The sequence below is a fragment of the Hemibagrus wyckioides genome, linkage group LG11 (assembly GCF_019097595.1).
Source record: "Hemibagrus wyckioides isolate EC202008001 linkage group LG11, SWU_Hwy_1.0, whole genome shotgun sequence".
In the NCBI taxonomy this organism is placed as follows: domain Eukaryota; kingdom Metazoa; phylum Chordata; class Actinopteri; order Siluriformes; family Bagridae; genus Hemibagrus; species Hemibagrus wyckioides.
The window spans coordinates 4410442-4435851 of record NC_080720.1 but is presented as its reverse complement, the minus strand read 5'-3'; the positions used below and the strand labels follow the sequence as shown (position 1 = coordinate 4435851).

Here is a 25410-nt window from a genome sequence, read left to right as displayed (position 1 = left end):
GGGATGGATGGATGGAGGGAAGGAGGGATGGATGGAGGGATGGATGGATGGATGAAGGGATGGATGGATTGTTCTGGAGGAATCTTTGGACAAACTTATTCAAGTGAATAAATATACAAAATAAATATTGTATAGTGTATAGGTAAGTACAGATCTGTCATATAATGGTTAAGAAAACCAAAAATAAATAAACATGCCTTAAAACTGCCTATGTCCCAGTGACTCAAGATTACGGCAGTATACTGATTTTGCCCCTTCCTGTAGAAAGGGGGCGGGGTCTTACAGTCTTACTACTACTAGGAGTCAAGGTCTCCTGTGACATTCAGTATTGCCTGATGTGAGTCTCTCGCTCATAGGCTAAGTCATCTCTTGCTGAAGGAAAAAAAAAGGAATTTAACAATAAAACCAATGGTAAAAATATACGTATATATAAAATTGTTAAGAAGGCTTAACATAAAAACAGTTACTATATCAGTTTCTGTTTTACAAGACCGAACACATGGAGCTCGTCTCACGTCCTCGGTCGATCTGGATAGATTTTCTTTAATCCCTTTGCTCTAATGTGTATGTATTATGCATTCGGTGGTTCAGCTGCTAAGTAGCTATATCGTTATTCTGCTGTTGTGAACATCAGCACTGAAATAAGGCCCTGAAAGCAAAATAACTGCTGGTCCATTGGTCTACTTTTTTTTTAAAGGTACTATTAAAAAAAGAGACAGCTAAAGCGCTAAAGGCATTTAAAGATCTGACATGTCTGATCCCAGAGGCAGAAGAGGAGTTTCCGTGTTTAATAATGATTGATGCTCCATTATGGTGGGGGTCTGAGGTGGTCTGTTCTCTGTCTCCATTTCAGGCAGCTAATTTGTGTGTGTGTACATGGAATGGAGTGTATTATTGTCTTATTATGTAATCTTGTTGGAACGAACCCATGAGAAATGAGCAAAAGGAATGTATAAGGTTGTTAGTTGGTTGCTGAGGGAACGATAATGTGGATTCTTAGTCTGTGTGCTCATGGAGAGCTGTGAAGGTAAATATATCACTGCCTATGGTTAAAAGCGGTACACAAATCAAACTGATCTGAATGAAATATAGAAATGGCGAGTTTTAGCGAGCTATATGTTGCAGTAAATAAACAGTGCATAAAAGCCTTCAGACTGTGGATCAATAAGAGGAAATGTGATTGGAATTTACATCCTAAATGCATTCTACAATATCCCCAATATATAAGTTCAATGTTCTAAAAAAAAAAATAATAACCAGGGAAAGCCAATGAATCACAGTTTGTGCTCCAAAACCCACAAGAGCTGTTTGTGAAACCAAGATCAAAATAAATCCTGCTTCTTTTTAAAAACATATCCCTCTGTTATACCACAGTGAAGCTGAATTCTCGAATCTGACTGGTCAGAAGGTGTGCATTTATATGGTATAACAGCACAGGTAGATCCAGCTGTATCACGAATGAAAGGTTAATATCCATGACCTCATACCCAGGGAGAGCAGACACTCCAGATAATCTAATAGAGTAATAATACAGTTTTGTTAGGACATATTAGCACACTAACGTTTATGGAAGGAGTCTCGGCTGTAAGAGGCTTGTAACTGTTTATCTGCATGGAAATGTCTTCGGGACAGATGAGTTTATGCTGTCCATTTTCTCTGAGAGAGAGATATAGAGAGAGAGAAAGAGAGAGAGAGAGAGATATAGAGAGAGAGAAAGAGAGAGAGAGAGGGAGAGAGAGAGAGAGAGAGAGAGAGGGAGAGATGTAGCAATATTCTTTTTGTTTTGCCTTTTCTATCTTATACAGGTTTGCACGCATAACAACGCTCAATTCTTCTTCTTCATACTCGTTTTTGTCCATTTTCTTCTGCTTTTTTCTTCATTGACTTCTGTGTTTTCTTCTTCTTCTACTTCTTCTTCTTCTACGACTTCTTGCGTTGTCTCGTTTTTCCTCGGTAACCTCAACTTTACCTATACAAATGTGCCAAGGTTTGTCGTGACAGAAGAAGACTGAATGTAAATAAAAAGAAAGATAGAGCAAAAGGATTTACTAACTAACAAACAAAGAGATAAAAAAAGAGAAAAGATGATGAAGCACAGACTGGTAGAACAAGAGGAGGAACAAACTGAACAGAAAAAAACATCCAGAAAGTTTGATGAAACACTTTCAGCTGGTATAAAAAACATTCAGTTGTATGGTGTGTGTGTGTGTGTATTGTTAGTGGAAAACTCTTAGATCTATCTATATATCTATCTAACTATCTACACTGCGACTGTAACAGAGGGAGCGATTCGATCGAGCAAGAGAAAGAAAAAGAGAAAAGGAGTGAGGCTGGCGAGGGAATGACTACTTTTCTGGCATGTTGTGCTGCATCAACCCCCCCCCCCAGTGTGCATTATTTTCATGCAACTGCACAATCTGTCGTATGTTATTCCATACTTAACAGAGTTCCTCAGGGTGGCATCTGAACCAGCATGCCTCGCCTGAAAGTTTCTAGTTTCTAGACATATCTCATGAAAATATGTAGCTATGACTACATTACTGTATTTTGAATTTATTTACTGAAAATGACAATGCATAAGAAATGAATAAACACCTGAGGGGGCATGTTGTGATAGAAAAATAATCAGTGGTGGTGTGATGTCATATGGTGTGGTGTGATGTGGTGTGGTGTGATGAGGTCTGATGTGATCTGGTGTGCTGTGGTGTGATGTGATGTGATGTGATGAGGTCTGATGTGATCTGGTGTGCTGTGGTGTGATGTGATGAGGTCTGATGTGATCTGTTGTGCTGTGGTGTGATGTGATGAGGTCTGATGTGATCTGGTGTGCTGTGGTGTGATGTGATGAGGTCTGATGTGATCTGTTGTGCTGTGGTGTGATGTGATGAGGTCTGATGTGATGTGATGTGATGAGGTCTGTTGTGCTGTGATGTGATGTGATGAGGTCTGATGTGATCTGGTGTGCTGTGGTGTGATGTGATGTCATGTGGTGTGATGTGATGTGATGTGATGTGATGAGGTCTGATGTGATGTGATGTGGTGTGATTTGGTGTGATGTGATGTGATGTGGTGTGATGAGGTCTGATGTGATGTGGTGTGATGAGGTCTGATGTGATGTGATGTGATGTGATGAGGTCTGATGTGATCTGGTGTGCTGTGGTGTGATGTGATGAGGTCTGATGTGATCTGGTGTGATGTGATGTGATAAGGTCTGATGTGATCTGGTGTGATGTGATGAGGTCTGATGTGATGTGATGTGATGAGGTCTGATGTGATCTGGTGTGCTGTGGTGTGATGTGATGAGGTCTGATGTGATCTGGTGTGCTGTGGTGTGATGTGATGTGATGAGGTCTGATGTGATCTGGTGTGCTGTGGTGTGATGTGATGAGGTCTGATGTGATCTGGTGTGCTGTGGTGTGATGTGATGTGATGAGGTCTGATGTGATCTGGTGTGCTGTGATGTGATGTGATGTCATGTGGTGTGATGTGATGTGATGTGATGTGGTGTGATGTGATGTGGTGTGATGAGGTCTGATGTGATGTGATGTGGTGTGATGAGGTCTGATGTGATGTCATGTGATGTGATGTGATGTGGTGTGCTGAGATCTAATGTGATGTCATGTGGTGTGATGTGATGTGATGTTGTGTGATGAGGTCTGATGTGATGTGATGTGGTGTGATGAGGTTTGATGTGATGTGATGTGATGTGATGTGGTGTGCTGAGATCTAATGTGATGTCATGTGGTGTGATGTGATGTGATGTTGTGTGATGAGGTCTGATGTGATGTGATGTGGTGTGATGTGATGTGATGTGGTGTGATGTGATGTGGTGTGATGAGGTCTGATGTGATGTGATGTGGTGTGATGAGGTTTGATGTGATGTGATGTGATGTGATGTGGTGTGCTGAGATCTAATGTGATGTCATGTGGTGTGATGTGATGTGATGTGGTGTGATGTGATGTCATGTGGTGCGATATGATGTGATGTGGTGTGATGAGGTCTGATGTGATCTAGTGTGATGTGGTGTAATTAGATTTGGTGTGATGTGATTTGGTGTGATGTGATGTGGTGTGATGTGATGAGGTCTGATGTGATCTGGTGTGATGTGGTGTGACATGATTTAGTCTGATGTGATCTGGTGTGATGTGGTGTGACATGATTTAGTCTGATGTGATCTGGTGTAATGTGACGTGATGTGATATGATGTGATGTGATGTGATCTGGTGTGATGTGGTGTGACATGATTTAGTCTGATGTGATCTGGTGTAATGTGACGTGATGTGATGTGATGTGATGTGATCTGGTGTGATGTGGTGTGACATGATTTAGTCTGATGTGATCTGGTGTAATGTGACGTGATGTGATATGATGTGATGTGATGTGATCTGGTGTGATGTGGTGTGACATGATTTAGTCTGATGTGATCTGGTGTAATGTGACGTGATGTGATGTGATGTGATCTGGTGTGATGTGGTGTGACATGATTTAGTCTGATGTGATCTGGTGTAATGTGACGTGATGTGATGTGATGTGATCTGGTGTGATGTGGTGTGACATGATTTAGTCTGATGTGATCTGGTGTAATGTGACGTGATGTGATGTGATCTGGTGTGATGTGGTGTGACATGAAGTGATGTGATGTTTAGTGATAAGATTTAGTGTGATGTGATATGTGGTGTGGCGTGAAGTGATTTAGTCTGATGTGATGTGATGTGATGTGATGTGACGTGAAGTGATTTAGTCTGATGTGATGTGGTGAGATGTGATGTGATGTGACGTGAAGTGATTTAGTCTGATGTGATGTGATGTGATGTGACGTGACGTGATGTAATATGATGAGGTCTGATGTTATGTGATCTGGTGTGATGTCATGTGATGTGACATGAAGTGATTTAGTCTGGTGTAATGTAACGTGACGTGATGTGATGTGACGTGATATGGTGTGACATAACGTGATTTGGTGTTATGTGATTTGGTGAGATGTGCTGTGGTATGATGTGGTGTGATGTGGTATGATGTGGTGTGATGTGGTATGATGTGGTGTGATGTGATTTGGTGCAATGTGGTGTGATGTGGTATGATGTGGTGTGATGTGGTATGATGTGGTGTGATGTGATTTGGTGCGATGTGGTGTGATGTGGTATGATGTGGTGTGATGTGGTGTGATGTGATGTGGTATGATGTGGTGTGATGTGATGTGGTATGATGTGGTGTGATGTGATGTGGTATGATGTGGTGTGATGTGATGTGGTATGATGTGGTGTGATGTGGTGTGATGTGATTTGGTACGATGTGGTGTGATGTGGTATGATGTGGTGTGATGTGGTGTGATGTGATGTGGTATGATGTGGTGTGATGTGATGTGGTATGATGTGGTGTGATGTGATGTGGTATGATGTGGTGTGATGTGATGTGGTATGATGTGGTGTGATGTGGTGTGATGTGATTTGGTACGATGTGGTGTGATGTGGTATGATGTGGTGTGATGTGATGTGGTATGATGTGGTGTGATGTGATGTGGTATGATGTGGTGTGATGTGGTATGATGTGGTGTGATGTGGTATGATGTGGTATGATGTGGTATGATGTGGTGTGATGTGGTGTGATGTGGTATGATGTGGTATGATGTGGTGTGATGTGGTGTGATGTGGTATGATGTGGTATGATGTGGTGTGATGTGGTGTGATGTGGTATGATGTGGTATGATGTGGTGTGATGTGATTTGGTGCGATGTGGTATGATGTGGTACGATGTGGTATGATGTGGTGTGATGTGGTATGATGTGATGTGATGTGGTATGATGTGATGTGGTATGATGTGGTGTGATGTGGTATGATGTGGTGTGATGTGATGTGGTATGATGTGGTATGATGTGGTATGATGTGGTGTGATGTGGTATGATGTGGTGTGATGTGGTATGATGTGGTGTGATGTGGTATGATGTGGTGTGATGTGATGTGGTGTGATGTGATGTGATGTGGTATGATGTGGTATGATGTGGTGTGATGTGATTTGGTATGATGTGGTATGATGTGGTGTGATGTGATGTGGTATGATGTGGTATGATGTGGTGTGATGTGATGTGGTATGATGTGGTATGATGTGGTGTGATGTGATGTGGTATGATGTGGTGTGATGTGATTTGGTGTGATTTGGTGTGATGTGGTGTGATGTGGTATGATGTGGTGTGATGTGATTTGGTGTGATGTGGTGCGATGTGGTATGACGTGGTGTGGTGTGATGTGATGTGGTGTGATGTGGTGTGATGTGATTTGGTGTGATGTGATTTGGTGTGATGTGATGTGGTATGATGTGGTGTGATGTGATTTGGTGTGATGTGGTGTGATGTGGTATGATGTGGTGTGATGTGATTTGGTGTGATGTGGTGCGATGTGATGTGGTGTGATGTGGTGCGATGTGATGTGGTATGATGTGGTGTGATGTGATGTGGTGTGATGTGGTGCGATGTGATGTGGTATGACGTGGTGTGATGTGATTTGGTGTGATGTGATGTGGTATGATGTGGTGCGATGTGATGTGGTGTGATGTGGTATGATGTGGTATGATGTGGTGTGATGTGATTTGGTGTGATGTGGTGCGATGTGATGTGGTGTGATGTGGTATGATGTGGTATGATGTGGTGTGATGTGATTTGGTGTGATGTGGTGCGATGTGATGTGGTATGATGTGGTGTGATGTGGTATGATGTGGTATGATGTGGTGTGATGTGATTTGGTGTGATGTGGTGCGATGTGATGTGGTATGACGTGGTGTGATGTGATTTGGTGTAATGTGGTGTGATGTGGTATGATGTGATGTGGTATGATGTGGTATGATGTGGTGTGATGTGATTTGGTGTGATGTGGTGTGATGTGGTATGATGTGGTATGACGTGGTGTGATGTGATTTGGTGTAATGTGGTGTGATGTGGTATGATGTGGTGTGATGTGATGTGGTGTGATGTGGTGCGATGTGATGTGGTATGATGTGGTATGATGTGGTGTGATGTGGTGTGATGTGATGTGATGTGATGTGGTATGATGTGGAATGATGTGGTGTGATGTGATTTGGTGTGATGTGGTGTGATGTGGTGTGATGTGGTATGATGTGGTGTGATGTGGTATGATGTGGTGTGATGTGATGTGGTATGATGTGGTGTGATGTGATTTGGTGTGATGTGGTGTGATGTGGTATGATGTGGTGTGATGTGATGTGGTATGATGTGGTATGATGTGGTGTGATGTGGTGTGATGTGATGTGGTGTGATGTGGTATGATGTGGTATGATGTGGTGTGATGTGGTGTGATGTGATGTGGTATGATGTGGTATGATGTGGTGTGATGTGGTGTGATGTGGTGTGATGTGGTGTGATGTGATGTGGTGTGATGTGGTGTGATGTGGTATGATGTGGTGTGATGTGGTGTGATGTGGTGTGATGTGATGTGGTGTGATGTGGTGTGATGTGGTATGATGTGGTGTGATGTGGTGTGATGTGATGTGGTGTGATGTGGTATGATGTGGTGTGATGTGATGTGGTATGATGTGGTATGATGTGGTGTGATGTGATATGATGTGGTGTGATGTGATGTGGTATGATGTGGTGTGATGTGATTTGGTGTGATGTGGTGTGATGTGGTGTGATGTGATGTGGTATGATGTGGTGTGATGTGATTTGGTGTGATGTGGTATGATGTGATGTGGTATGATGTGGTATGATGTGGTGTGATGTGATTTGGTGTGATGTGGTGTGATGTGATTTGGTGTGATGTGGTGTGATGTGGTATGATGTGGTGTGATGTGATGTGGTATGATGTGGTGTGATGTGATGTGGTATGATGTGGTGTGATGTGATTTGGTGTGATGTGGTGTGATGTGATGTGGTGTGATGTGGTGTGATGTGATGTGGTATGATGTGGTGTGATGTGATTTGGTGTGATGTGATTTGGTGTGATGTGGTGTGATGTGATGTGGTATGATGTGGTGTGATGTGATTTGGTGTGATGTGGTATGATGTGGTATGATGTGGTGTGATGTGATGTGGTATGATGTGGTGTGATGTGATGTGGTATGATGTGGTGTGATGTGATGTGGTATGATGTGGTGTGATGTGATGTGGTATGATGTGGTGTGATGTGATGTGGTATGATGTGGTGTGATGTGATTTGGTGTGATGTGGTATGATGTGGTATGATGTGGTGTGATGTGATGTGGTATGATGTGGTGTGATGTGATGTGGTATGATGTGGTGTGATGTGATTTGGTGTGATGTGGTGTGATGTGATGTGGTATGATGTGGTGTGATGCGATTTGGTGTGATGTGGTATGATGTGGTGTGATGTGATTTGGTGTGATGTGGTATGATGTGGTATGATGTGGTGTGATGTGATTTGGTGTGATGTGGTGTGATGTGGTGTGATGTGATGTGGTATGATGTGGTGTGATGTGATTTGGTGTGATGTGGTATGATGTGGTATGATGTGGTGTGATGTGATGTGGTGTGATGTGGTGTGATGTGATTTGGTGTGATGTGGTGTGATGTGATTTGGTGTGATGTGGTGTGATGTGATTTGGTGTGATGTGGTGTGATGTGATTTGGTGTGATGTGGTGTGATGTGATGTGGTATGATGTGGTGTGATGCGATTTGGTGTAATGTACAATGTGCGAGTTACTGGTTTCCCCTCGTAGCTGATTATCTTCCTATAACAGTGAAGGTTGATTCTTCATATATCACAACAATTAGCTAACAATTCCTTTTATTACTTAATTTAAGAACTTCATATTCATTTATAATTACATTTAATGTTGTGGATCTGTACAGTATAGACAGTATAGCATCTATAACCGGTGTACACTCCCCATCCTCTCTTTTTTTCTCTCTCTTAAATTGAAGTTAATAAAACAAAAATGTACATCTTTCAATGCTACCAAAAGAGCATAAACTTCCTGTCCTGAAGCGCTGCTAAACAACTTATTATAAATACTATATTATGCAGAGATATATTATGTGCCATACAAGTCCTTGTGTACGGGCTGTTACTACAGAAACGGACGCATTATGACAAGCCACGCTACTGACAGAGCTTGTAAAAAATGTGTTAATTAATTAATTAATCAATCAGCAACTTATGACCAATCAGATTCAAGCTTTCAACAGCATTGGTGTAAAAGTGAATATGAAGTGAAGCTTTATTCCGACACTATAATGACTCATTTTTAATCAGCCTGTGGGATTGCGTTTTTTCTGTGGATCTCTTACTTTTTGTCTTCTAATGGGCTCTCAGTAATTACGCAGTGTAGGTGATGTAAAGCACAGCAACTACATTTTAAAAGACTTCTAAAGCATCTGTCTCTCTGTAGTTCTCTGCCTTAGGGTTTTTTTTTGTGAAAGCTGAATTTAAATGCTCCTTAAAATGAAGCGTGTCTTTCCAGTGACTACTGAAATCACTTCAGAAATGCCTTCAGTGCAAATTTGCCTGGTGTCTCATTGATCACACATCGATTTTTATTTTTTTTTGCCCCATTATCATTCTTGTCCTCGGCACACACACGCATGGACACACTCGCTGTCCAGATGAAGAAGTGTGTGTGCAGTAGTTATAGCTGCCACGGCCAACAGGAAGGAAAGAAAGAAAGTGTTCGCTGGCTGTGAACATAGAAACACAAACACACACACACACACACAGCACAGCAAGTAATCTCCCCCACAATAAGTTAAAGCAAACTGTGCTCAGCAATGCGCGTTGAAAATCCAATCTAATGTCCTGCATTTTTACAGGGATGTGTGAAAACATGTCTCTCAAAGCCGAGTCAGGTTCGTGAACACCATCTGTACTGAGCTTTTAAATTATTCCTACTATACACACACACACACACACACACACACTCACACAGATACGGTTGCAAAAAAATGTACACACACTAACATACTGTATACACTTTACACACACTGAACACACGAGAACACACTGTATACACTTTACACATACTACATTAACATACTTTTTACACACACTGTACACACATGGAACATACTGGAACACTGAGAACACACTGTATACGATTTGCACACACATTGTACACACACTGGAACACACTGTATACATTTTACATACACTACAACACACACTGAAAATCTCATTGTGTACATTGTATGCACACTACACACTGGAACATACTGGAACACTGAGTACATTTTACACACTCTACATACTCTTTACACACACTGTACACACTGTATACACTTTACTTACACTGTATACACACTAAATACACTGGAACACATTGGAACACACTTTACACACAAAGTGTACACCAGAACACTGTACATGCACTGGACACACACTTTATAGTGTACTAAGTATACTTTTTATACTAAAGAATACTTTACTCACACCTCATACACTTTACTCACACTGTACACACACTACACACACTGTATACACACTGTACACACTTTATACTTTACTCACACCTCATACACATTGCTCACACTGTACACACACTAAACACACTGTACACACACTGTACACACTGAAACACACTGTACACACACTGTAAACACTGAAACACACTGTACACACTAAACACACTGTACACACACTAAACACACTGAAACACACTGTACACACACTGTACACACTGTAAACACTGTAACACACTGTATACACTAAACACACTGAAACACACTAAAAACACTGTATAAACTTCACACTTTACTCACACTTCATACACTTTACTCACACTGTACACACACTACACACACTTTACTCACACTGTACACACACTACACACACTACACACACTGTATACACACTGAAACACACTGTACACACACTAAACACACTGTACACACACTGTACACACTTTATACTTTACTCACACCTCATACACATTGCTCACACTGTACACACACTAAACACACTGTACACACACTGTACACACACTGTACACACACTGTATACACACTGTACACACTTTATACTTTACTCACACCTCATACACATTGCTCACACTGTACACACACTAAACACACTGTACACACACTGTACACACTGAAACACACACTGTATACACACTGTACACACTTTATACTTTACTCACACCTCATACACATTGCTCACACTGTACACACACTAAACACACTGTACACACACTAAACACACTGTACACACACTGTAAACACTGAAACACACTGTACACACTAAACACACTGTACACACACTAAACACACTGAAACATACTGTACACACACTGTACACACTGTAAACACTGTAACACACTGTACACACTAAACACACTGAAACACACTAAAAACACTGTATAAACTTCACACTTTACTCACACTTCATACACTTTACTCACACTGTACACACACTACACACACTGTACACACACTGTACACACACTGTATACACACTGTACACACTTTATACTTTACTCACACCTCATACACATTGCTCACACTGTACACACACTAAACACACTGTACACACACTAAACACACTGTACACACACTAAACACACTGTACACACACTGTACACACACTAAACACACTGTACACACACTAAACACACTGTACACACACTGTACACACACTAAACACACTGTACACACACTAAACACACTGTACACACACTGTACACACACTAAACACACTGTACACACACTGTACACACACTAAACACACTGTACACACACTAAACACACTGTACACACACTGTACACACACTAAACACACTGTACACACACTAAACACACTGTACACACACTGTACACACACTAAACACACTGTACACACACTGTACACACACTAAACACACTGTACACACACTGTACACACACTAAACACACTGTAGACACACTAAACACACTGTATTTATCACATTATATACTCTGTACACACACTGTAAACACACTGTATATACTTTACTCACACCTCATACACTTTGCTCACACTGTACACACACTAAACACACTGTACACACACTGTACGCACACTAAAACACACTGTACACAAACTGTACACACACTAAACACACTGTACACACACTAAACACACTAAACACACTGTATATACTTTACTCACACCTCATACACTTTGCTCACACTGTACACACACTAAACACACTGTACACACACTGTACGCACACTAAACACACTGTACACACACTGTACACACACTGTACACACACTAAACACACTGTACACACACTGTACACACACTAAACACACTGTACACACACTGTACACACACTAAACACACTGTACACACACTAAACACACTGTATTTATCACATTATATACTCTGTACACACACTGTAAACACACTGTATATACTTTACTCACACCTCATACACTTTGCTCACACTGTACACACACTAAACACACTGTACACACACTGTACACACACTAAACACACTGTACACACTGTACACACACTAAACACACTGTACACACACTGTACACACACTAAACACACTGTACACACACTAAACACACTGTATTTATCACATTATATACTCTGTACACACACTGTAAACACACTGTATATACTTTACTCACACCTCATACACTTTGCTCACACTGTACACACACTAAACACACTGTACACACACTGTACGCACACTAAACACACTGTACACAAACTGTACACACACTAAACACACTGTATATACTTTACTCACACCTCATACACTTTGCTCACACTGTACACACACTAAACACACTGTACACACACTGTACGCACACTAAACACACTGTACACACACTGTACACACACTAAACACACTGTACACACACTGTACACACACTGTACACACACTAAACACACTGTACACACACTGTACACACACTAAACACACTGTACACACACTGTACACACACTAAACACACTGTACACACACTGTACACACACTAAACACACTGTACACACACTAAACACACTGTATTTATCACATTATATACTCTGTACACACACTGTAAACACACTGTATATACTTTACTCACACCTCATACACTTTGCTCACACTGTACACACACTAAACACACTGTACACACACTGTACACACACTGTACACACACTAAACACACTGTACACACACTGTACACACACTAAACACACTGTACACACACTGTACACACACTAAACACACTGTACACACACTAAACACACTGTATTTATCACATTATATACTCTGTACACACACTGTAAACACACTGTATATACTTTACTCACACCTCATACACTTTGCTCACACTGTACACACACTAAACACACTGTACACACACTGTACGCACACTAAACACACTGTACACAAACTGTACACACACTAAACACACTGTACACACACTAAACACACTAAACACACTGTATATACTTTACTCACACCTCATACACTTTGCTCACACTGTACACACACTAAACACACTGTACACACACTGTACGCACACTAAACACACTGTACACACACTGTACACACACTGTACACACACTAAACACACTGTACACACACTGTACACACACTAAACACACTGTACACACACTGTACACACACTAAACACACTGTACACACACTAAACACACTGTATTTATCACATTATATACTCTGTACACACACTGTAAACACACTGTATATACTTTACTCACACCTCATACACTTTGCTCACACTGTACACACACTAAACACACTGTACACACACTGTACACACACTAAACACACTGTACACACTGTACACACACTAAACACACTGTACACACACTGTACACACACTAAACACACTGTACACACACTAAACACACTGTATTTATCACATTATATACTCTGTACACACACTGTAAACACACTGTATATACTTTACTCACACCTCATACACTTTGCTCACACTGTACACACACTAAACACACTGTACACACACTGTACGCACACTAAACACACTGTACACAAACTGTACACACACTAAACACACTGTATATACTTTACTCACACCTCATACACTTTGCTCACACTGTACACACACTAAACACACTGTACACACACTGTACGCACACTAAACACACTGTACACACACTGTACACACACTAAACACACTGTACACACACTGTACACACACTGTACACACACTAAACACACTGTACACACACTGTACACACACTAAACACACTGTACACACACTGTACACACACTAAACACACTGTACACACACTGTACACACACTAAACACACTGTACACACACTAAACACACTGTATTTATCACATTATATACTCTGTACACACACTGTAAACACACTGTATATACTTTACTCACACCTCATACACTTTGCTCACACTGTACACACACTAAACACACTGTACACACACTGTACACACACTAAACACACTGTACACACACTGTACACACACTAAACACACTGTACACACACTAAACACACTGTATTTATCACATTATATACTCTGTACACACACTGTAAACACACTGTATATACTTTACTCACACCTCATACACTTTGCTCACACTGTACACACACTAAACACACTGTACACACACTGTACGCACACTAAACACACTGTACACAAACTGTACACACACTAAACACACTGTACACACACTGTACACACACTAAACACACTGTACACACACTGTACACACACTAAACACACTGTACACACACTGTACAAACACTAAACACACTGTACACACACTGTACACACACTAAACACACTGTACACACACTGTACACACACTAAACACACTGTAAACACACTGTATATACTTTACTCACACCTCGTACACTGTCCAGATAGGTAGGTAGGTAGGTAGGTAGATAGATAGATAGATAGATAGATAGATAGATAGATAGATAGATAGATAGATAGATAGATAGATAGATAGATAGATAGATAGATAGATAGATAGATAGATAGATAGATAGATAGGATTTTAAAGCTATCATTGAGGTAAGAAATGTCAGTCTAAGTTCATGAGGTGTCTCAGTAAAACCTTTCTCCTCTAACAAGACATAACATCCAAACAGGAGATAAAAAGACCACACATACACACACACACACACACACACACACCCACACACACCATTCAACTGAATGGGTTTTTTTTCACCAGCTGAAAGTGTTTCATTTATCGTCTGTCACTTTTTTTTCAGGACTTTCTAGACTTTTTTTTCTCTCGTTCATTCACTCTGTGGCTTTATCTTCTCTCCTCTTTTTATTTTCTCTTTGTGGGTAAATCATTTTATCTTTTGTGTCTTTCTCTTACTGTCAGTGTGCTTCGATGTCACAACAAACCTTGGTACATTTTTGTAGGTAAAGTTGTGGTTACAGAGTAAAAATGAGAAGAAGAAGAAGCAGAAGAAGCAGAAGAAGAAGAAGAAGAAGAAGAAGAATTGAGCATTGTTGTTTGTAAACCTGTAAAAAGTGAAAAGGGTGAACAAACAAAAAATTAATACTCTCTCTCTCTCTCTGTGTGTGTGTGTATGTGTGTGGGTGTGTGTGTTTGCGTGTGTGTGAATGCCTGTTCTGTGTTAGCTGTCCTGATCTTGTTAGCGTGTGAATGAAGCTGTTGATTTGACCGCGTGATTGTCTGCCAAAGTTAAACGCCGTGGCTCGAGTCAGAATGTTAAACAGCGGCGCTAAACAGCGCTTCTTCATTTCTCACTGCTCTCCTCCCTCTGTCTCCACTCTCCGTACTCTCTGTCCTCTTCCCCTCCTGTATTCCACACGCATCTGTTCTTTGACCTCGTACACTCTGTAGATTACAGTCCTGTCTATTCTCAAACCTATGGATGAATGTTTTCCTGATTTTAAAGCGCTTCAATCAATGTGTAGTTGTTTTCCTACAAAAAACAACAGATAAAAAAAATAAAAAACAGCAGCTTGTTTCACCAGCTTGTAAACAGCTCACAGCCTTGCATGGACCTTCTTTTATTACAACTCACCTGCTTAACTAAACTTTGTTAATGAAATAAGCTACTTTTTCAACATGATTGCAGAGAAAATTGGCTAACTGGCAGCTAACAAGTCTCTGTTTAATGCTATACAAAAGGTTTTACTGACCAGCACTGACGCTAGTGAACGGTTAAAGAATAACATGAATATCAAATAGAAAATAGTTTTGAATATAAAATTAGATTCTGAAAAAACAAGACAAGAAACAAGTGACCTATTCGATCAGGATTAATTAGCTAAGACAGCTAGCTCCGATGGTAACTTCATTTAATTAGCTAGTGTATGGCCTGTGTGTGTATCTAGCTAATGAAATGACCACAGAAACATGTTTTAGGTGGATTTTTTTTTTACATTACAGAAAGAAACTGCTAGTAATACAGTACTCTTATACAAACAAAACACACTCCTCTTCTCATTCTCTAGGTTCTCTGTGCAGAGAGACTGGTACAGTGAGAGTAAGCTAAAGAAAGTGGTTCTGAAAGACTTCACACTAATACAGCTACATGTTTGAAGCCACGCCCCTAAAACACACATGCATTCTAGGTTTAACATGACTGACAGGTAATAAACAACTCCTCCTTTCTGACTGGCTGGACTTTATGTTTCTTTCTTTCTTTTTTCTTTTTTGTAAATCTGATTCTTTCTTTCAAAACAAACACTCGATTTTAAGTTTTATGGGTTTTTTTATCTGATTCTTTCTTTCTTTCTTTCTTTTGTCTTTTTGATCCTATTTTTTATTTATTTATTTTATCTTTTTAATCCCTTTCTTTCTTTCTTTCTTTCTTTCTTTCTTTCTTTCTTTCTTTCTTTTTAATTCTTTTCTTTCTTTCTTTCTTTCTTTCTTTTGTCTTTTTAATCCTTTTCTTTCTTTCTTTCTTTCTTTCTTTCTTTTGTCTTTAATCCTTTTCTTCCTTCCTTCCTTGCTTCCTTCTTTTCTTTCTTTCTTTCTTTCTTTCTTTCTTTCTTTCTTTCTTTCTTTCTTTCTTTTGTCTTTTTAATCCTTTTCTTTCTTTCTTTCTTTCTTTCGTTCTTTAGCTTCTTTGATCTCTTTTAAACTATTTTTAAAAGATTTATAAGGCTCCTCAGATTTATGGAGCCTGATGCATCTGCAGAGACCAGAGTTTCATCTCTGAGCAGATATTTTAATTAAATCTGTTGGATTGTGAGCCAAACAGTAACTGTGAATAATTAATGGTGTCCGAATCTGGTCCTATAAGTGCTTCAGACAAAAAAGATTTCTAATGAGAATAAAGTGTATCACTGAACAGTTTTAATTTTGATTTTAATTTAAGTTTGATTTTAAACCCATGTGAAGGAAATCAGAGTTAAATACATTAATTCCTGTGTCAACACACAGTGATGTACTGCAGCTCTGATGAGAACGGGGCTATCAGAGTGAAGGATTAACAGCTACATATGCATTTTAGCAATTCAGGATTAAATATAATTGCTAAGGCCTAATCAAAATGCATGAAACATGATTGTATGGATTGCAAGAAAATAAAAAGTTTTTAAAAAAGCAACCCTTTCAATTGCTTTTCCCGGATTGTGTTACACACTCATTGTGTTTATATTCATTCTTAAATAGAATGAAAACATTAAAATCTGACCTGAACGCAAGCACATGTGAAGACATTGTGAAGACAACACACATGAAGACAACACACATGAAGGCATTTAACGTCACTGTTTCCATGACAACAAGAACCTTGGTGTGTTAGTCACGTTTTCAGTCACCTTATTTTAGTCTCATGACAATATCCTCCCATGTCCCCCAATTAAAGTTTGTTTTATTCTGATTGCAAAATTTAGTCAAAAGCTCCACACATCCAAACTTTTTTTTAAAAATGTTTCAAATACACTGATCAGGCATAACATTATGACCATGACAATTATGACAATTATAATATTGTGTTGGTCTCCCTTTTGCTGCCAAAACAGCCCTGACCCGTCCTGCACTGTGTATTCTGACCCCTTTCTATCAGAACCAGCATTAACTTCTTCAGCAATTTGAGCAACAGTAGCTCGTCTGTTGGATCGGATCACACGGGCCAGCCTTCACTCCCCATGTGCATCAATGAGCCTTGACCGCCCATGACCCTGTCACCGGTTCACCACTGTTCCTTCCTTGGACCACTTTTGATAGATACTGACCACTGCAGACCGGGAACACCCCACAAGAGCTGCAGTTTTGGAGATGCTCTGATCCAGTGGTCTAGCCGTCACAATTTGGCCCTTTGTCAAACTCGCTAAAATCCTTACGCTCGCCCATTTTTCCTGCTTCTAACACATCATCTTTGAGGACAAAATGTTGACTTGCTGCCTAATATATCCCACCCACTAACAGGTGCCATGATGAGGAGATCATCAGCCTTATTCACTTCACCGGTCACTGCTCATAATGTTATGTAAAATATAAGCAATATGTGGGACATGTGTAGAGATGCTGTTTACATTGCCTGGAGTGAGTTTATACCAGGTTTTTTTTTAACCTAGTTTGAGTTATCATCAGTATAAATAAATAACACGTTATTAGACGGCATTTTTACACAGTTAGTGTACGTTTCAGACCGTGTTTCAAATCTGCACTAATGTGCAACACTTTGTTAGATCGGCAGAATGAGCATGAGCAGAGAAGCGTGAGATTAAAACCAAGTCAACAGCCCTGAGAACTATGTAGCACTTTAGCACCGAGACAGATACAGATACAGAGAGAGAGAGAGAGAGAGAGAGAGAGTGAGAGAGAGAGTGAGAGAGAGAGATATGTAATCTATTAACAGAAAGTTGAAGTGTTAGTAGATGTGTTCACATGTACATGACAATGTGAAACAAAAACTGATAGAGACAATGCTTACAGACTGTTTAGGTGACAGAGAAACTCAGGTTCTCATATACTGAATGGCCGCTGTCCAAATGCCCTGAAGCCAAATCATTACATTACCACAGCTATTCACGACCAACTCCAGGAGTATCATGAGGTATATGTTTTTTGGTAGGTTTCAGCTTTTTGTTTTTCTGTCTAGTTTCCTAAACTGTACAAGTCGTGCGTGATGAACCTGATCCATACTTCTGGAATCTTTCAGTCCTGCCTAAGATTCGCTCTTTTCTCATTCAGCAAATCGGCTGAGTCAGTGAATCTTTCATTTAGAACTGTGAGTCACTCATATCACATTCAATGATTGATTTGAGTGAATCTTTCAGTCATACAGTTACTGAGAATCGAATCCTATCACATTCAGTGAATCAGTTGAATCAGTGAATCTTTCAGTCATACACTCACTGAGAATTGCTCCTATCACATTCAGTGAATCAGCTGAGTCAGTGAATCTTTGATTCAGAACTGGGAGTCGCTCCTATCGCATTCAGTGATTCAACATTCAATGATTCGCATTCAGCAGCCAAGATATGCTCCTCTCTCATTTAGTAAATCAGTTGAGTCACTGGATCTTTTAGTCATAAATTAATATTATCATATTCAGTGAATCAGCTGAGTAGGTGAATCTTTCAGCCATACAGTCACTGAGAATCTCTCCTATCACTTTCAGTGAATCAGTTGAAACAGTGAATGTTTCAGTCAAACAGTAACTTCTGATTCAGCAAATCAGCAGTGTCAGTGAATCTTTGATTCAGCACTGGGAGTCACTCTTATCACATTCAATGATGCGTCAGTGAGAATTTATAGTCACAGCCAAGATATGCTCCGCTCTCATTTAGTAAATCAGTTGAGTCACTGGATCTTTTAGTCATGAAGTAATATTATCATATTCAGTCAATGAGCTGAGTTAGTGAATCTTTCATTCAGAACTGAGAGTCGCTCTTATCATTTTCAATGATTCATCTGAGTCAGTGAATCTTTCAGTCATACAGTCACTGAGAATTGCTCCTATCACATTCAGTAAATCAGTTGAATCAATGAATCTTTCAGTCAAACAATAACTGAGATTCGCTCCTATCACATCGAGTGAATCAGCTGAGACAATGAATCTTTGATATGCTCCTCTCTCATTTAGTAATTCAGTTGAGTCACTTTCAGTCATACAGTAATATTATCATATTCAGTGAATCAGCTGCATCAGTGAATCTTTCATTCAGAACTGAGAGTCTCTCCTATCACTTTGAGTGAATCAGCTGAGTCTGTGAATCTACAGTCACAGCCAAAATTAGCTTCTCGCTCATTCGGCAAATCAGTTGATTCACTGAATCTTTCAGTCATACAGTAACTCAAAGTCAGTACAATCACATTAAATGAATCAGTCTCATTCAACAAATCAGTGACTTTAGACAATCCATCAGAGCTGGAGATTCACTTGTTATATTAATACATAAAATTATAATCTGTCTTTGGTTATATGTGAAAATAATTTATAAATTTGAACATGTAAACATGTTATAAATTAAAACAAGTGACTGAATCAGTGAATCAATCTGAACCAATCACTTAACTGAACTGATTCAAATGAGTCAAATCACTGAAAGATTCAATAACGTCATTCACTAATCTGGCTCTACACCTTGCTCTGTATGGGTCAGCTATTAATTCACATTTTTTTAAATCGCATAACCTATGAGCAGTCGCTGATTATTATTTAATCAGACAGGAAGTGAAGATGTGACAGGTAGTGCTGGTGAATGTGACATTTTTTTTTCTTTATCATTTTTATATTAATTATGTTATGTATTTCTTCCAGCTTGATGGACAGACCTATTTAAAGTGACATAATCAAAATCACACACATTGTTTTAAAAGAAATTATTTATTCAAATTGAACAACAATAGAGTGGACTCTGTACTGATCTTAAGATATAAACAAGCCTATTTAACTTCCTCTATTTTTTGTGCAAATGTGTAGAAATAATTCACTTGCTTGAATCACTCAGGTGTCAAGGTAAAGATAACATGCTGTAGTATGATTATAGCTTGAGTAATCTGAACAGTGCGAGAAGTGACAAAATCAAATATGATCAGATTTTTAGTTTAAAGAGAGAGAAAAAGGGAGAGAGAATGAGAGAGAGAGAGAGAGAGAGAGAGAGAGAGAATGCTGTGTGACCACATGGACAACACTGATTCATTCTTAAACAGTATTCCTGTCTATTCAAACACACGCACTCACACCATCCAAATGGACACACACACACACAGAGGAGAGAACAAAGAGAACCAGACACAATGGGGACGAGCCATAGACAAATCTCCATAAACACAGAGAGAAACAGAGAGAAAAATAGAGAGACAGAAAGAGAAGGAGAGGGGGGGGGTGAGAGATAGACGGACAGACAGGCATATAACTGAGGAAGAAAGCAAGGCATCAAAAAAAGCTTCTGAAAGATACAAAGAGGTAAGAAAGCAGGAGAGGAACTGAAAGCAGAAGAAACAGACGAGCAAAGGAAAAGGAGGGAAAAACTGAACAGATGAGTGAGGAAAAACAAAACAGTGGACTCACCAGCCGAGCGTCAGCATGGACTCGTTCCAGTGGACAGCGTCCAGCACACATCAACACCTCTGTGGGGGAGAGGGGGAGGTAGAGAGAGAGAGAGAGAGAGAGAGAGAGATGGTGATATTTCACTCGGCCTGGTGTGTGTGTGTGTGTGTGATCTCTGAGGCAGTAAGTCTCGAAAAGAAAATGTTAACTTTTTCAGGGGGTCAGGGGGCAGAGGGGTTTGATAATCAACACACATGGGTTGTGTGTGTGTGTGTGTGCAACAAATGCATGTGTCTTCTTGAGATTATATGATGCTCCTCTTAATGTATAATTAGAACAATTTAAAGCAGCAGACATCACACCTTCTTCTCTCAAACTAAGAAGACATGTATATAAGCCACACCTCCTCCTAATAAACTAAGAGGACATGCTCAAAGGCCACACCTCCTTATCTTGAATTAATATTATATATACATAAGCCACACCTCTTTCTCTTGAACTGATCCTATATGTACATAAGCCACACCTCTTTCTCTTAAACTGACCCTATATGTACATAAGCCACACCTCCTTCTCTTGAACTGACCCTGTATGTACATAAGCCACACCTCCATCTCTTGAACTGGTCCAATATGTACATAAGCCACACCCCTTTTCACTGAACTGACATGCCATACACAGAAGCCACGCCTCCTTCTCTAAACATGACAGAACATACACAGAGGCCTCGCCCCCTTCACTGGTTACCTAGAAACTCTAAGACTTTTGGCATCAAAGGGGTTAAAAATTCCTCTGATTGTTCTGGGCACTGCTGCCAGTCACAATAAGTATATGTGTGTGTGTGTGTGTGTGTATGTGTTCTCAGTGAGTGAGACCTTTGCTTGCTCATTAGTTAGAAGTACAACTCAAATCCTTGGCTGACCTTGTTTCTTTCTCACTCTCTTTACCCCCCCCCAACCAAGCCCCCCCCCCCACACACACACACACACACACCAAACCTTGTCCTTCATTTACTTAGAAATTCTTTGAATCTCTCAGTTGCTACTACTAATTCAAAATGTGAGAAAATAATGTTAACCCACACACACATACACACACACACACACACACAGTAGTACACTTAAACTGTCCAAGATCTCCATTTTCCTCCCACATCCCAAAAACACGCCAGTTGCTGACTTGGCTAGACTAAATTGCCTGTCGGATGTAAATGTGTGTGTGTGTGCGTGTGTGTGTGCGTGGTGAAGTGACAGGACAATCTACCACTTCATGAAAATAAAAAAAAAAAGCTGTAGTTTGTATGTAATTCAGGAATAAAACTAATTTGTTCACAAGCTTCTGAATATAAAATTAGTGTTGACATGAAAACACACCCAAGGCAAAGATAACATAAAAGCATAAAATAATAGGATTTAAACATAAAACACGGCATAGAAACTAATTAAGGGTCTTGGATCAAAAGCACTGTCTATTCATGACAGAACTGCATTTATTATGACATGAGTATTTCATCGTCACCAAAAAAATTTTAATTAGACTTTTACCTATTAACTGTTTTCAAAATCAAATAATAAAATATATGATAAAAGCCTCCTGTGAAGAGGAGTGTGTGGGAATAAAATAACAAGAAGAATAAATATCAGCTTTGATGATTGAAATTAAATCAATGACGATCTGCATTTCGTGTTACTCCATCCCTTCCTTTACAACCTCTAGCAAAAGGAACTTATTACATTTTTCAGCATGTGTGTGAGTGTGAGTGAGTGTGAGTGTGTGTGCCAGCGCTGTGAGTGTGAGACATACAGAAATATACGTGTAGTTATTCTCAGTGAACAGAGCTGCTAGCTGTCAATCAGAGAGCCTCGAGGAACACAGGACTCTTTGGGTAAGGGTCACACGGCAGGTCTGACACGTCTCCACGAGAGCAGTTTAATCGTGCGGAAACATGGAAAAATAACATATTTGGCAGAGTAAACAGGTTTGTTTTAAGAACTGCGAGCATGTGGAACATTCGCACAGAGGTGAGCTTCACTCGGTACAGCTCATTCAACAACACACCCGCGTGTACAGAGACACGAAACAAGTCAGTAACTATAAATACGTCACTTGCTATTCCATAGAAAGAACATGTGATGTGATATAATTAAATATAATCTACTTAGATTACAGATTTTAATCCGTCTGTGTAGCTTCCTGTCACCACAACAGCGAATCTTAATAATAAATCTTCAAGCTAGTTCGGATTTGCTCATGCCATCCTACATCACCTTAGCCTGCAACCAAACAGCCCTGACACACCACAAAGGAAAAGAGGAAAGAAAAGAAGGAAGTTTTTCCCCTTCAGACAAAAAGGCCAGAGAAGGACCGAAGCACTGATCTGCTCTCAAGCTGGAAATGAGATGAGAGAGCACAAGCAAAGCCAAGGCTTTATCACAGAGCAGAGACGACCTACAAACTCCTGTGTTCATGTTTCAACATTGATTTTTTCTCCAGGCTTTTGAACACCTGCCTCAAGAGCACGCTGGCTAAAACAGCTACATAGTAGAGAGTAACACAATGCCACTGTCTGAGTCTGGATCAGTTTAAGTTATTATTTTCGTTTGTACTGTACCATTTTCTAGGAAATGTAATCAGTTCTATTTCCCAAAGCATTGACAAACTTGACCAGGCAGTTACTAAGGAAGTAAGCTGAATATGGTGTACATGTGGTCCAACATGACAACAGGGATGTTTTAGTGATTGTATTCAATTCATTCAGTTTTTCAATTTCTATTCATTTTACAATCAAACACCAACACATAAGAGTTCTGACAGTGTGCTAAAAGTCCTTCAGAACATGCTACCACTGCACCCAGCTAACAGGAGCATTTCTCCAGTGTAGCGTGTGGGACTAATTTTGTCGGTATGATTGTTTTACATTGATTAGCATAAATAGATTGCTAGTGGCACCGCGACAATAGTTTATAATGAGCTGCCACAATTACGCCAAGGGCTTAGTCAGATTTGCAAAACACTCAAGAAGACTCATCAGACTGTTCCTGAACATTTCTCCACAGGGACATCATCACCATATCTGATTCTTTAACCCCTCCCCCTTTTTAATAAATGTACACTTTCAGTCAGTTCTGCACCAGATTTAAAAAAAATGTTCTCAGAGACGTTGAGAATGTGTTAGTAGTGAGCAGTGTAGATTTACAAACACTTAATGACCACCAAATGACCAAATATGGTCGAATACAGCATGGTGCACTTAAATAGTGTTTCCAAGAAGATTCCATATTTGTCTCGCAAGCGAGACCTCCAGAGAGTCTGGTATATTTGCTGGTATGTTTCATCAATAAATACAGCCAAGAGCCGCCTACTTTGACAGGAAGAGGCAACTTAACAGATTGACCTCAGACCTTTTTCTGCTGACATGAAGAATAACTTGTCCTTTCGCTATCAAGTGCTTTAAACTCTTTAACACTGAAGGTTGAAATTCCGTTCATTTTATTTTGATCCAGTGACTACATCTTGTTTGGAAAGACCAAGATGACAAAGTTTTCTGCTTGAAACCAACAGACAGAAGCCAGTCTGGTTACATTATGAAGATCGTGTCCATTAAACTATACAAAAGATATTCCACATACTCTGGAGTCCAGTCCATTTTCTACAATTGCTGATGTAACATTGATGTTTCTCAGTATGATGGAATTTCAGTTAGCTTATGCTGTCATTTTAACCACAGGGAATCTTTATATAATATTATTCCAGCTAGTTTCTCAAAAATTAAGACATTTTTCTTGAATATTGCATATTACAAGTGTCACAGAACGTGTATAAAAGATTTAAAGGTTAGCTAGCTAGTACATTGCTGGGTTTCTAGCTAGCAATGTAAATTATCTTTGTTCTAAGCAAATGGAACAAGCCAACACAATGACTAAATACAAAGAGTATTTTACTATTTTAAAGAAATATTTCCCCAAAGTACCCCAAAGAAAAGCTAAAGTTCACCTGGATTTAACATTTTAGCAGGCAGAAGTAAGAG

At 39.7% G+C, this 25410-nt stretch overlaps 1 protein-coding gene across 3 annotated transcripts in view; it reads right to left on the bottom strand.

The window, feature by feature from the left end:
- Positions 1-25410, bottom strand: part of sema5bb (sema domain, seven thrombospondin repeats (type 1 and type 1-like), transmembrane domain (TM) and short cytoplasmic domain, (semaphorin) 5Bb) — a 69242-nt gene that overhangs the window by 33038 nt on the left and 10794 nt on the right. For 2 of the 3 annotated variants that reach the window (XM_058403598.1, XM_058403595.1), the window contains exon 2: positions 21405-21463. The gene's annotated coding sequence lies outside the window, so the exon portion shown is untranslated. Of the gene's footprint in view, positions 1-1562; positions 1653-21404; positions 21464-25410 lie in introns of those variants that run through there. The other variant, XM_058403597.1, reaches the window with a different exon arrangement.